At 36.1% G+C, this 13,091-nt stretch overlaps 1 protein-coding gene across 1 annotated transcript in view; it reads right to left on the bottom strand.

Moving 5' to 3' along the window:
* Window positions 1-218: 218 nt before the first annotated feature.
* The window catches only part of LOC308072755 (uncharacterized protein), a 107,451-nt gene continuing 94,578 nt past the window's right edge, over window positions 219-13,091 (bottom strand). The window contains exon 6 of the mRNA XM_080410072.1: window positions 219-13,091. This exon is cut by the window's right edge and continues 25,936 nt beyond it. The gene's annotated coding sequence lies outside the window, so the exon portion shown is untranslated.

Genomic DNA, 13,091 nt, shown 5'->3' with positions numbered 1-13,091 from the left:
GAGTGGTGGATTCATCAAATACACATATACACACGACGTTCTAATGCTTGACCAGAACATACTTCTTACTTGCCTGCAGTAAAATTGTTCTTGGAACCCTGAAGAATCCAAATTGCTGTTTTAAGTAAAGCAAAGTTATTTACTAATGTATTCAACAGGTGTAATTTAAGATACTGTGTACACTGGTATATATTATTATATATATACTAATATACTGTTAAAAGTCTCCAGCAAGAAGGAAGAAAAGGAACCTACTACAGGCAATGCTTAAAATTAAAGTAAATTTCTCTGTTAATTTGTTATTGGATACTTGTTCTAAGATACTTTATGCAGTTTCAGAATCGGTCACTAGAAACCAAATCTTCACAATTTGAAGAGGGTTCTGCAAGTGAAATGACAGGTACAGGTTAGATTAAATCACCTAATTATTGCATACAGAGACTTTATTACTGTTGTTGACACTTTAAGCAGAAATAAATCATCCTGAATCTTAGATTCCAAGCTAGTATATCTTGAAATCAGTGAACATGAAAACTATTGAGGGGTGAAAAAAAGAACAACAGTGCTTTCTGCTGTATACACAGTCATTTTAATACATAAACCCCCAGGCTCTAGTGCAGGTACCAGGAATGTTTTACTCTCTAGTTTTGAGCTTATCTCCTTTAGCTGCAGCTCCATGTTAAAGAGAAGGCCAGCAATAATCAATGAGATTCAACCCTCAAGCTCCAGACAAGATGCCAACACAGCCCTCAGTTGGGCAAAATTTGGATGCCCTTGATTTAAGCTTTCTAAGCCTCTACAGTTCCAGTTCAGGAGATTAATAAAATTCCCATAGCTCATACTTCTCAAAAGATATTTTTTGCTTGATGCTCACTATATTATTAATAGAACTATACAAAACCCAACTGTTTCAGAGAATGAAATACACTTTTATACAATTCTTACCAAGCACAACCAGAGCAAAGCCAACACTATATTCCTGCTTAATAACTAAACTTCTAAGTAGTAGCATTTCACAGGTACTACATTTGTGTCCACCTTCACCCAGAAAAGATGCAGCTTTCTCTTTATGCCGTCAGTTTAAATGGGAACATGAAACTTCTTCCATATTCATCTGATCCTCAGAACAGCCTGGCTGGTTGTCCTTTAATGGTACAGAGACAATTGTGTTACACCCCTACTTGTTCAGCTCCTTTCTTCTTTCATTCTAATATTTATATGATTACCTTTCTTAAGTAGCTTTCCTGTGATTTTTCAGCTTTTCATACCAGCATCAAAGCTATCAGGGTTAAGTTAGTTTTTTAATTCTTATGGTAGCAATGTACATCGACAGCCAGCAAAGTGAACTCTACTGGTAACCCTGCCATAGACAGATATTGTCCCTATATCAACAAGGTTGGGCTGACAATCCACACTGCCTCTACCAGAAATGGCAATCTGGCTATTTCAGTTTCTAACCACTTATCCCAGTCTTCAAATAGGCTGGTCCTTGTACAGCATCAAGTTCATATTAAAAAAAAAAAAGTTAAAAAAATATATATTACTACTTTTTTAGAAGTTTGCATAGTGCTTTTAATCAGCAGAGTATAATTGCAATGAAGGTAAATTGCATAATAAATAGCAAACCAGAGTAATGACAGAACATTGTTACAATAATACTCCTCCATTACATAAATCAGAAAAAATAAAAACTGAGCCAGTGTCATGCATTTAAAAGCATGCATGTCATCGAATACTAGTTGAATATGAACCTATTTTTAATAAAGTCTGCTAATCACTACATTTGTGTAATAGAAAACTGCAAACAGCCTTCTGAGTATCAATTTGCAAAGACCGCTGTAACTTCAAATATTGTTATAAGATACAGTGAAGCAACAGCTTGGTCTAATACTATTCAGCAAACAGCTTATGACTTACAAAATAAGCAAGCCTTATACTGATCAATTTGAACTTTAAAATTTTCCCATCTCTGCTTATGACTAAGGTGATTTGAGAGTCATCCATTTAAAATTAATATACAAACAGATGCTGTCTCCTAAAGTAGCTGGGGACATGGGGTAGCTACAAACGCTGTTCTTCAGCATTATTCTTTCTGAATGGACAGGTAACTGAAAATAAACACAAGCCAGGTTTTTTTGATAAACCATGATAGATAAACATCGTCCAGATGCCCAGTCTCCTATTTTATCATCACTTTCAGAAAAATTGCTTCTGTACTAAAAGTGCTTCACACCATATGAAATGAAAAATGCTATTTATTATTGGATAGTTTTGAAAGTACTTTCTTCATACATAATGGTGTATGTATATTTTTATTACTATATATATTTCTTCATACATAAGGCTACGAACATCACAAAGTTTTGACTGAATTTAACTGACGGTTTGTTCCAACATTAAAACAATCCACTGGAAATCTTAATAACAAGAGCTCTGCTCTCAGTTACCTGTCGCTCCTTGTTTTAATCAAATGGCATAAGTAGAATTTTTAAAAAAGATGAGCACTAACAAGCTAATACCTGCTGATTTCACAACTGTAGCAGTTAAGTGGTTTAGAAAAACTCAGCCTACAAACAGATGAATTGCTTTCACCAGATGTTTCCTTATTTGCCAAGTCTCCAGCCATCCTGCCTTGGGCATTCTCCTCATTTTGTTTTTTCTCTCTTTCCCAAACTGTTTTTTTCTAGGTGTACTTTTAGCTATGCAGACTTCAGATTAAAAAATTCCTTCTCTTTGTGAAAACAAGCTTTAAATTTTCTGTAAAAATTTTTCATCATAAGAGAGGAAAACCTCTAGTCTGGAGTTTGTGCTTATTTCTAGTTTTCTAGTTTAATGTTTTGGCAGTCTCTCAACTGGCTTGTTCCAAGTTTCATCTGATAAAATCTCTCCATTTCTTTGGGTGATTGATGATAACAAGAGCCTACTTCTGGGTTTTTAAAAAGTGCTCAATCTCCTGCTATTTTTAGGAGCCCAAAGCGTAGCACAAAAGTTTCACGCTGACAGGGACATTCCCTCTCCTTTACCCATTGAGGAGCTGCTAAGAAGACACTGCTGATCAGTGACAAGAAGAAAGGAGTCAAAAGCCAACAGCAGAAACAGCATGCCAAAATCTGAAGTGGAATGGAGCTTGGAAATCTGTACCAAAAAGACAGTAAATATGGATCAACCTCCTTTTTCTTAAAGTATCTGATGAAACAGATGGAGAGAGATACTTGTTCTCTTTTTCTGAAAGGATCCAATGTTTTTTAAAAGATTTAAAACTTGAGGAAGAAGGGAAGGAAAAAAAGAAAGGAACAAGGAAGCTTGGGAGGAATAGGTTTTAGGTTAAGTGATACATATACAAGTTCATGCATTTGCTAGAGTGCCATCTTTATACAGTTAACCAGAGTGGCAGGCACAGGAAGCAATTTTGCTGTCAAAGTTCTGAGAGTTTCAGCCATTTCAGTGATCCTTATGAGCACTTTTAATTGATAAATCAGTCTCCAGAGTTCATAGAGTCTTCCTTTACACAATAATTAGGGATTTAAAGTCTTTTAAGTTACTTATAATTGTTCTCTTGCAGCATGTTGTTGCTCAAAGTTGCAAAAAAGTATGGAAAAATAAAAGCATGTGTGAAATAGCTTTCATCTTACTTGATGAAAACCTTACTGTGTTCTGTCCTTCATTCTAAGTCAATCTGTTGTACCCTTCCTTTTCATACTTCCACCTTTTTTGAGTCTCATGAGCTGTCCCAAGCCTGATCAGTTTCCAAGTATTTACCCTGGTTCCTTGGTACAGAGCAGTGTGGTTTGAGCTTACAGCACCAAATTTAGTCCAGATCTTACCTTCCCCATAGCCAACTGACAATTCTATGGAAATATTTTAGCATGTTTCTTTCAGAATATATCTATTTTAAAAAATGGGCTGCTATGTATCTTCAGGACAAATATTTATAGAAAGGTGCTTGTAGACCTTCATATAGTCATCTTTATCTCAAAAGATTAAGAAATTACATCCTGGAACAGAATACACAGTTCAAACAAATTATTTTGGGGGTTCCTTTTTTTTTTGGTTTGTTTGTATTGGGAAAAAGTTACTAATTATACCCCACCACTTTAAAACAATGCCTTTAAGCTAATCTTTCATCTTTTCTATCATCTTGCAAAACATAGGTCTTTCCCCCTACAAGTCAAAGATGCTTTACCTTTGATTCAAGTATCTTATTTGGAATCATTGAGTCTGAACAAAGGAAGCACTAAGATTAAGCCCAAATTGTGGCCTTCAGTTTTAATTACCAACCTACACCAACCTTTATGTTTGGTTTTCACCTTGTGCAGCATACCATTTACCACAGTTCAGTGCAGAATTTAACATCAAGACACAGAGCCCCAGTACTAACCAGAAAGTTCACTGTGCGCTACAGTAATGCGCTGCCACTGGAAATCTGTGACCAACTGTGAAGTAGTTGCACCCACAACCCAGACTCTGTTCCCTTATGAAAGCCACCTCCCTCATCCCACAATGCAGTACACGAAAGTGTACAAATTCGAAGGTGTTAAATAGCTTTCTTGCCTATTTTACTCTACCGATTCTCAAGAAATGCCAAAATTTTAGTGATCAACATATTTTTATTATTGCTTTATGATTCTCTATTCTCTTTCTGCTGTTTGTAGCAAACAATATCAACTAACTTTGCTAACTACTTTAAAAACCAATTTTTCTTAAAGAAGCTGCACAACACAAGTTGCACTGAATTTTATTAATCCATCAGGGGTTTGAGTGCCATGCTGTTGTTAAAATAAATCATGCAAACATCTAGAATCCTGTTCATTTACAGCTCCTTAGCAAGTGGGTTATACCATAATGTTATATTTTTTATGATAACATACAGATTAATTTACTTATGATACAATCATGTAAATTTGCTTTTAAAATAATATATGCATTTGAAAACATTTCTGTATTTGACGGAGAAAATTCTTCTGCCTTGAACATCAATACTATATATGCTATTTAGCTTTGATATTGCTTGTAATTTTGCTGCTGCTTTAAAGAAAGCATTATTTAACAGGACCTTAATTAGATACACTTTTAACCTTACAATAGCAAGGGTCAGTTAATTTTACCCTACAGCTTACAGAATCCATGCTTGTTAAATAAATAAAATGAAAAAAAAAAAAACCTAACTAAAAAACCACTGAGTTGATTTAAAGGGAAATAACAGTACAGCCTCATAGGGCCAATAAAATTACAGCTAATCCTTCTGGGAATCCAAATGGCAATAAAGTGAAAGTGAGTACAGATTAACACATTGTAAATCCACTTACTACCCAGAAATGTTTACACAAGGATTTGCCATTGCCTGTTACCATTCGATCAGCATTTAATCACACAGTTTGCCAAGATTTTACTGAAGAGGTTATTTCTATTTCCTACAGATAGAATTCAATTCTTTAAACACCCAAAACATCCTTTAATCAAGGGCAAGAATATGTATTGACACCCTATGAATGACAGAAAATAGATGTGTTTCTAGGGTTTCATACTGATGGCTTAGTAGAATATGAAAAAAATACTGAAAGATCTAAAAAAATGCTTCAAGTGCAAATGATCCTGTCTGTTAATATTCCTGAATTTGAAATGCAGGCAAGTGCACTTTTCTTGTGCACTTTTTAAAAGCTATTTACTCGAGTCCAAAACAGCTTTTTCCTTACTGCTCACTTATAATACAAACTGCACTCACATGGAGGCCAACAGCCAGCAAAAACATATTTCCATTTTAACGCCTTTAGATGATCAAAGCATCAGCTTAATATAATCAGCTCAAATCCATTTACCAGTGAGCCTACCACTGTGCCCAGGGACTGTTTTCCTTTCCAGCCCTATCTATTCTGGAACAGGTGCTATAATAGTAAATTAATTAGTCTGTGGAGATGCACCTTGTTCTCCATCTCCACAGGCCTCTTGTGGGTCAGGGCCTTGAGGAAAATACCATCTGGGCAGAGTTTCCCCCAGAGAAACAATCAAAGCCTACAGATTGCAGACTACAGAGGAAGGTTCATATGACAATTAACCTTATTAGTCTTTTTTTTTTTTTTTTTTTTTTTTTTTAAAACGGTTGATAGTGTGTCAACATGTTGGCTCTATAAATAATCTGCTTCTCAAAATCATCAGTGCAACTAATTCAAGGAAATTACTTCTATCTAAAAATCCATTGAAGAAAATACAGAGTTCCTTGCAGTGAAAATATAAAGGTAAAGAAATATTAAACAATAACTTACATACCTAGAAACGCATCACAGAACCCTTCTAGAATACTTAAAACTTTAACATACTTTAAAAAATTGAAAAATTTTATTGTGACAATTTTATACACAAACCCAGAGGAATTTGTGTTATTAATAATTTTGGTTCTCTGTTTCCCACCATGTTTTTGCCAAATATCCAATTATCAACCAAATTGGAACTAAATTCAACATGTTTCACATGGGATATCCACATTCATCTTGATAAACATGATGAGTATTTAAGGTTTAACATAAGGCCTTAAAATCTAGGGCTGAATTTTAGGTGTGTGGAATTGTTTTCACAAACAAACAAATCAGAATTTAGAAATACAAAATGGAATGTGATAGGAAAGCAAAATCTCTATACAACAAAATTATTTGCATATTTTCACTGGCAAAGAACAGAAACTAAGATGACAAAGCAAGAAGAGCAGCAAGCAGTTTAACATTTCACACCCTTAAAAAATACAATGTAAATTTATAAATATAAGGTAACAAAACCAATATTCCTAATGCACAACTTCAGGGAATACCTTCTTCAAACATATTTTAGTTGGATAAAAAACCCAACACCTAAATTTGTATCATAAGAAACAAAGCCAAGTGATTAGTTCCCAAAATGTTTCAATAACTTTTGACATTCTGCTTGTGAATCATTTGATTTCCTTTTATATTTATTTCTTATTCAACTTACAAAATAATTTTTATAGAGAGACTTTTATTCACATTTTGCTATGTTTAATACTTGAAAAATGTGCTATCTGGATGGACTACGTAGGTCAGACAGTTCTTGTTCCCTCCACGCTGAGGTTTTCAGTATGAATATCTAATAAGTTTACATCTAGAGATGTATTTTTTGATTTTTTTAAAAAAAATTAAATTCCGTATTTTTTCAAGGAGTTGCGCAAGGAAAATTTCTTAACATGAAAAGTATAGAAACAAAGTTAAAGCTGACATTCATTGAAAATTTTAAGGATCATTAAACTGTAATAAGCATTATTAACAAATACATTTTAGTATGCCAGACAGTATTTAAACTGCCTTGAAATACAAAACAGTTAATTCTTTACAGCAAAAAGATGACTTTGAATGATTAGCCAAATTTAGAATACTGTTTACTATTTAATTCTTTCAAGTGCTATCTCAACTGTCTACATGCGTAGTAATAGTTGTGCATGTCATCGCTTTTTTCATTGTATGTATTACCATAACAAACTTATTGGAAAAGTTAACAAAATATTTATTCTTCAGTCTAAGTACTTATGGAGTTTTTCTATTTTTCCCATGGGGGCCGGGGGAGCAATTGAAGTTGAATGGGTAGGGTGCTAATCTGGACAGTGCGAAACCACTTATATTTACCTTTAATAAAAGCAGGAGGAATGGAGTCATAGTTAAACTAGAGCAAATATTATGTATTGTCATTGAAAAAGTGTCAGTCACAACTGCTAGAATTACTTCCTCTGTACATTACTGAGCTGAAGGGGTGGACAGAGCAGGATGGAAGATTAACAGATTAACAGAAACACTAAAGTAATTCTATGAAGCAGCCATAGGAGATGAAATATGATGTGTGTACTCATTGAAGCAGCTGAAAAATAAGCTACAAGGAACTGTAGTGCATGAAGCAAGCGCAAGAGATGAGATGCACTAAAGGGACTAGCAAAAGCCCTCAAGCATTTCTTCCAGTAAAACGAGTCTCCCTCCCTTTTACTACCTCCCCTGAAACACCAAAACAACAAAATAAATGACATTGAATTTCCTACTTGTCACAATTTTTTTTTCAGATCAGCAGAAAAAACATTCAGAAGATAATAACAAGTCTTACTCTGACATACTTGATCGCAATATGCTGGAATGACAACTTGCACCACACCACAAGTGATGGTTAGCACATCAGTATTACAGAATTCAAGTAGTGCAACCCATAAGTTCACCTACTCTTTTCCTAGGTATCAGCACCTCTCCTATCCTCTGTCTCTAAGCAGATAAGAGACCTGCTATATACACCCCACATACTACAGTAATGATAGGGCTTTTCACACTAACCCTTCTCAAGAAAAATTGGAAAGCAAGCAGTATTTTGTTAGATATACATTGTGGTCACGCTTACAAACAAGAGTGGTAAGTCTTAGAGGCTTGAACTCAAAAGGAATCTGAAAGTACCTACAGGGGGGCCAAGAAGGAAATTTTAGTTATTTACTCCTTTTGCAATATCCCTAGTTATGTATTTTTGTATACTGTACTCTGGATTATCCCACAGTGCCCAGAGCTGCTAGAATAGCTTCCAAGATTCAAAATAACTATAAAGGAATTGTGGCACCCAATGGGCATTTGAAACAATTTGAATTGTAAAGCTTCTCTCAAGTCATTACTACATGCATTTGGATGTTTACTGATACTTAGGTCTTTCACCTAAAAACCTGAAATTCTGTCTGCAACTATCATAAAGCTATATCTTAAGGAAAAATCTTTTAGGGTTTAAGGAAAATTAAGCTAAAATAGTTCTGAAGTTCTCCAAAATATTTTCAGAACTTAAAACAGTAGCCGTTTCAAATTTCTAATTCTATTGCTGCTGAAGAAACTTATGGATGAGACATTTTCAGAACAAACGATAACAACTCTGTTTTCTGGTATTCAGACTATAAAAATGAGAATCTACTGCCTTTGGAAGACTTGCCCATTGAGACAAGGCAAACTCCAGTATTAGCTGTGACTATACTTAAAGTCAAAAATAGCGTTGGAAGAAGGAATTTTAGAGGAAAGAACTAAATTGAATAGTCACAAGTTTCTAGAGCTACACAGTTTACCCGAGAGCTCTAAAGAAACTCAAACATGAAACTGCTGAGTTGTACCCTAGTTTTCAACTTGGGGCTTAACTACCAGTAAAAATGCAAATAGTATTAGGAATTACTAGCAAATCAGTTCAGAAAATGAAAGAATATAATTGTGGTACCACATAAATCTAATATATACTGACAGATTGACCACACTTCTTGGAAGATACGGATGCCAGAAAAAAGCAACACAGATGAACAGATATAAAACAGCTTTTGTCTTGAACATCTCAGCCTCACTGAGAACAGTGTGGTCATGAATTTCAAGGAGGGGGGAACTGTTAGTCACTGTTTCTAACAACAGAAAAAAAGCAAAGGTGCCTTTAAAAGCTCCTGCCTGATATTTTCATTAAACACACAGAGTATGTATGTTACCAATTTGATTAAATTATATAACCAATGATCATAAATAAGTTCTGGTTTTCAAAAGGGAAAAAGTGATGCAATGCATTCAGCAAAGAAAGGTCCCTACTATTAAATACAACAGCCTGAATACCGTGCCTGAGCCCCTTGTTACTCAAAGGAGAATATCATGGAAAGAATTATATACATCTTACCTAGTTCTTATATTCTCTTCTTCTATGCTATCAAGTGCCAACGGGAACATGATGGTGGGCTATACAGAGCTTTGGTCTGATCCATCACATTAATGTGTTACATATGTGTAGTGCGTTAACCTTACCTGTCTGCCTCCTCTCATCTCTCAGCTGCTCAACAGTTTGTTATCCCTTCTCAAATGTGTTTTCACAGAGGCACCACCAGCATTCCCTGATGGGCTCTGCTTTGACCAGTAGTGGCACCATTTTGGAGCTGGCTGGAGTGGCTCTATCCAACATGGGGGCAGCTCCAGGCCTCTTTTCACAGGGGCTGTACCCCCCCCCACTAAACCTTGCCACTTAAAGTAAACACAATATGTGTCTCCTAATATTACAATGATGATAAGAGTAATTCTACAGATGTCAGAGGGATGACTCATACGCACTAAGAGGAGGGAGGTATTCACAAAAACCTAATGAGGTTGATCTCCCTACACACACTTGCTGTGGGAAAAAGGCAAAAGATGTGTGCTTCTAGAAATGTCCTGGAGGAGCTTCTCTCCCTCCCTACTGGCAACACAAGAAGCCAAGGGACTTTAGTATCACTAGACTAAACCTAATCCTTGTGAGTAACCCTGTACGCATGATCCCTTTTTTTCTCTGTAATGCTCAGAACACTTTGAATAAAAGAAATGTAAAGAGATATGCAAAGTAATGTTCTGGGCCCTTAACACTTAGGGCAAAATATTAGCTTAATATCACATTAAAACTATCAGCATATTCTGTGCAAAGCTGTTAACCAGCTTGGTATTTGCTAAAAATGAGACAATTTTCCCAAAGCCAGCAACTTCTTCTAAACTCAGAGATGCAACAGGGTTAGTGAAAGGCCTGTATGCGTATTTCAATCACTTTATCACGTTAAACACTGTGATCCCTATATCTCTGTAGCAAATGATCATTACTTTTTTAAAAAGTATGTTTGCATGTTGAAGAAGACATTTTTATTATAATTAAAACAGAGATAAGAACCACTGACAGAGTAGGAAATTTTCTGTGTGTTATTCCTCCATTCCATAATTCTGTTTCTCTAATTTCACACATATTTAGCAACTTGTCTAGGGGGCATTAGTGTATTTGGTGATGAGATGAAGGCGAACTATGCAGGCCTGGCAAGAACTCCCTGTCACCAATCCTCCTGGGTCCAGAGATCAGCATTCTTAAAATACAAGGATTTGATAGAGTTAACGCCATCCCCTTGAGCAGATGGTTTGGAACATTCTGTCAACACTGCCACCGATTACTGCAAACAGATTCTAGTTACGCTGATAGCCCCTCTGGGACCCTAGCAAACCCCTGGCTAACCTCCACTCTGAAGTGCGAAACGTGCAGTTTCCAGGGCCCTGCCAAATGCCTCTTCCAAACACAGCCACTGGTATCTCTACACTGCAACTCCACAACTGACTGCTGCTCAGCACGGCAGTAATGGGGTTTAGTTTGTTATATTTTACACTGCTCATTGTAACCTTGCAAACAGAGACCACTAGATATCTTCCTCTTTTTTTTTTTTAAAACTGTCACATCTCAAGCATGGAGAGTGCTGTCATTCCCTCATGCAGCTTCAGCTATCCTGCCTACCTATATGATAGCAAAACACTCTGTGCATTCATAGACTATTTTGAATATATGAAATATGAGCTTATGTATTACATATTCATTAGGAACATTTTCTGCACTTCCTGAACAGATATGAGTCAGGCTGGAATCACAGTTAACACCACAGCAAAAAGCTAAAGCAAACTTGCTTCAAATTCTTATTAAAATAATATCTTATATATTAGCTTTGTATTACCCCAAATATTTTGCTCAACACCAATAAGCAACACCTGGCCTTTATGGATTCACTACTTCAGGATTTTTTCAGCATTGTAATTTTTAAATCTCTATTTTTCTTCTAGGAGAAGCTTGGAGCAAAAGCTGCTCTTTTGTCCTGAATTTGGTATCTAACACTACAATACATACTGGTAACAGGCAGGGTCAGGGGGAAGTCCAATTTATCTTCCCAGCTGGAAGTCATTCTGCAAAGCAATTAACTGCTTTAAGAAGGATTAATATGCACTTCAAATTAGTGATGAAGACTGGATCTGAGAAACAGGAAAACTGACACAAACTTTTTGTTCTGTCCTTCAGCTAGGGCTTGCACAAAAGTCAGGTAAAACTCATAAAATGAAAAACCAAGAGGCTTCCTCACTTGTGCTCTGGCCAAATTTGTATCAGGGACAGTAGACATATTCCTGTGCAGCCACTAGCATCTCAGCTTCCATCATAAAGGTCACAACATCTGCTTTTCATACTGGTTACAAGCTTACTCCAGGGAACACTGCACATTTTGGAGCTTCCTTAATGCCAGATCCTTAGGAGACTCCAGGGGCTTCTGAGATCTTTCAGGAAACACACCAAGTACCAGACCAAACCTCAAGAGTAAGGAGGACTCAGATATCCATTAGGACTGCAGTGCATAGAAGCAAAGTCCATGGAGTGACTGTTAGCTGCAAAGAGGAAAGGAAAACCCTTGGTTCTCTTGAAACACACTGCATCCAAGAAACACACACAGGCTCTGACTCCACCTCCTACACAAAGGAGGAAAAGGTATCTCTTTGCCCCTAACTAATTTGGGTTTTGGTTCATTCCCCTCTATCTTCTTCCTCGTCTACACCAACACAAAGGCATGCTATTTTAGTAAGTCAAAAGCAAACATTAACACAGATATTGACATAAAAACCCTCACATCATGGCAGAGTCACATGAACAACAGTATCATTTGTTTTAATTTTTTAATACTCACTGACTGCACATTTAGAACCAAAACTAATAACCAAGAAATTATCATCCTCTGTTGACAGTTCTACAGCACAACTTGATGTCCTCAGTCTTAATCTAGTGGAGAAATATTCACCAAAAACTCAAGTGAATTCCTTTTTGGCAATCCAGGCAGACACCAACGGCAGGAAGGCTAAACAAGCTGTGCCATTAGGACAGATGGTCCAGCTGACAGAAAGCTGAGGCATATTCAACAGGTTACATGGCTGTTTGCATAGGAATCATGTAATTTAAGGTCTTTTCATAAATAAATCTTTTATATCATCAACTTCATTTTAGCACTTCTAAGAAAAAGTGTGTTCATTTGGCCTGGTTCAAGTTTACATTCTTAACCGTAAGCTTTTGGATCAGACAGTCTTTCCCTATCCAGGCATACAGATTTGATACAAAGTGCCCCAAATCAGCAGAAAGATTCCCACAGTGTCTCACCAGCCAGAATCCCTAAGCATTGCTGTAATACATATAAAACCAATTATCAGTAGAAATATCATTGCAAGAGATACAGATAACAACGGTATTTCAACAATTCTTTTTATTACTTCCCCTCCACCAAAACCACATTCAACTTTTAGCCTGAA

Source organism: Falco punctatus (assembly GCF_963210335.1).
Source record: "Falco punctatus genome assembly, chromosome: 13".
NCBI lineage: Eukaryota > Metazoa > Chordata > Aves > Falconiformes > Falconidae > Falco > Falco punctatus.
This window is presented reverse-complemented; position numbering and strand designations above follow the sequence as displayed.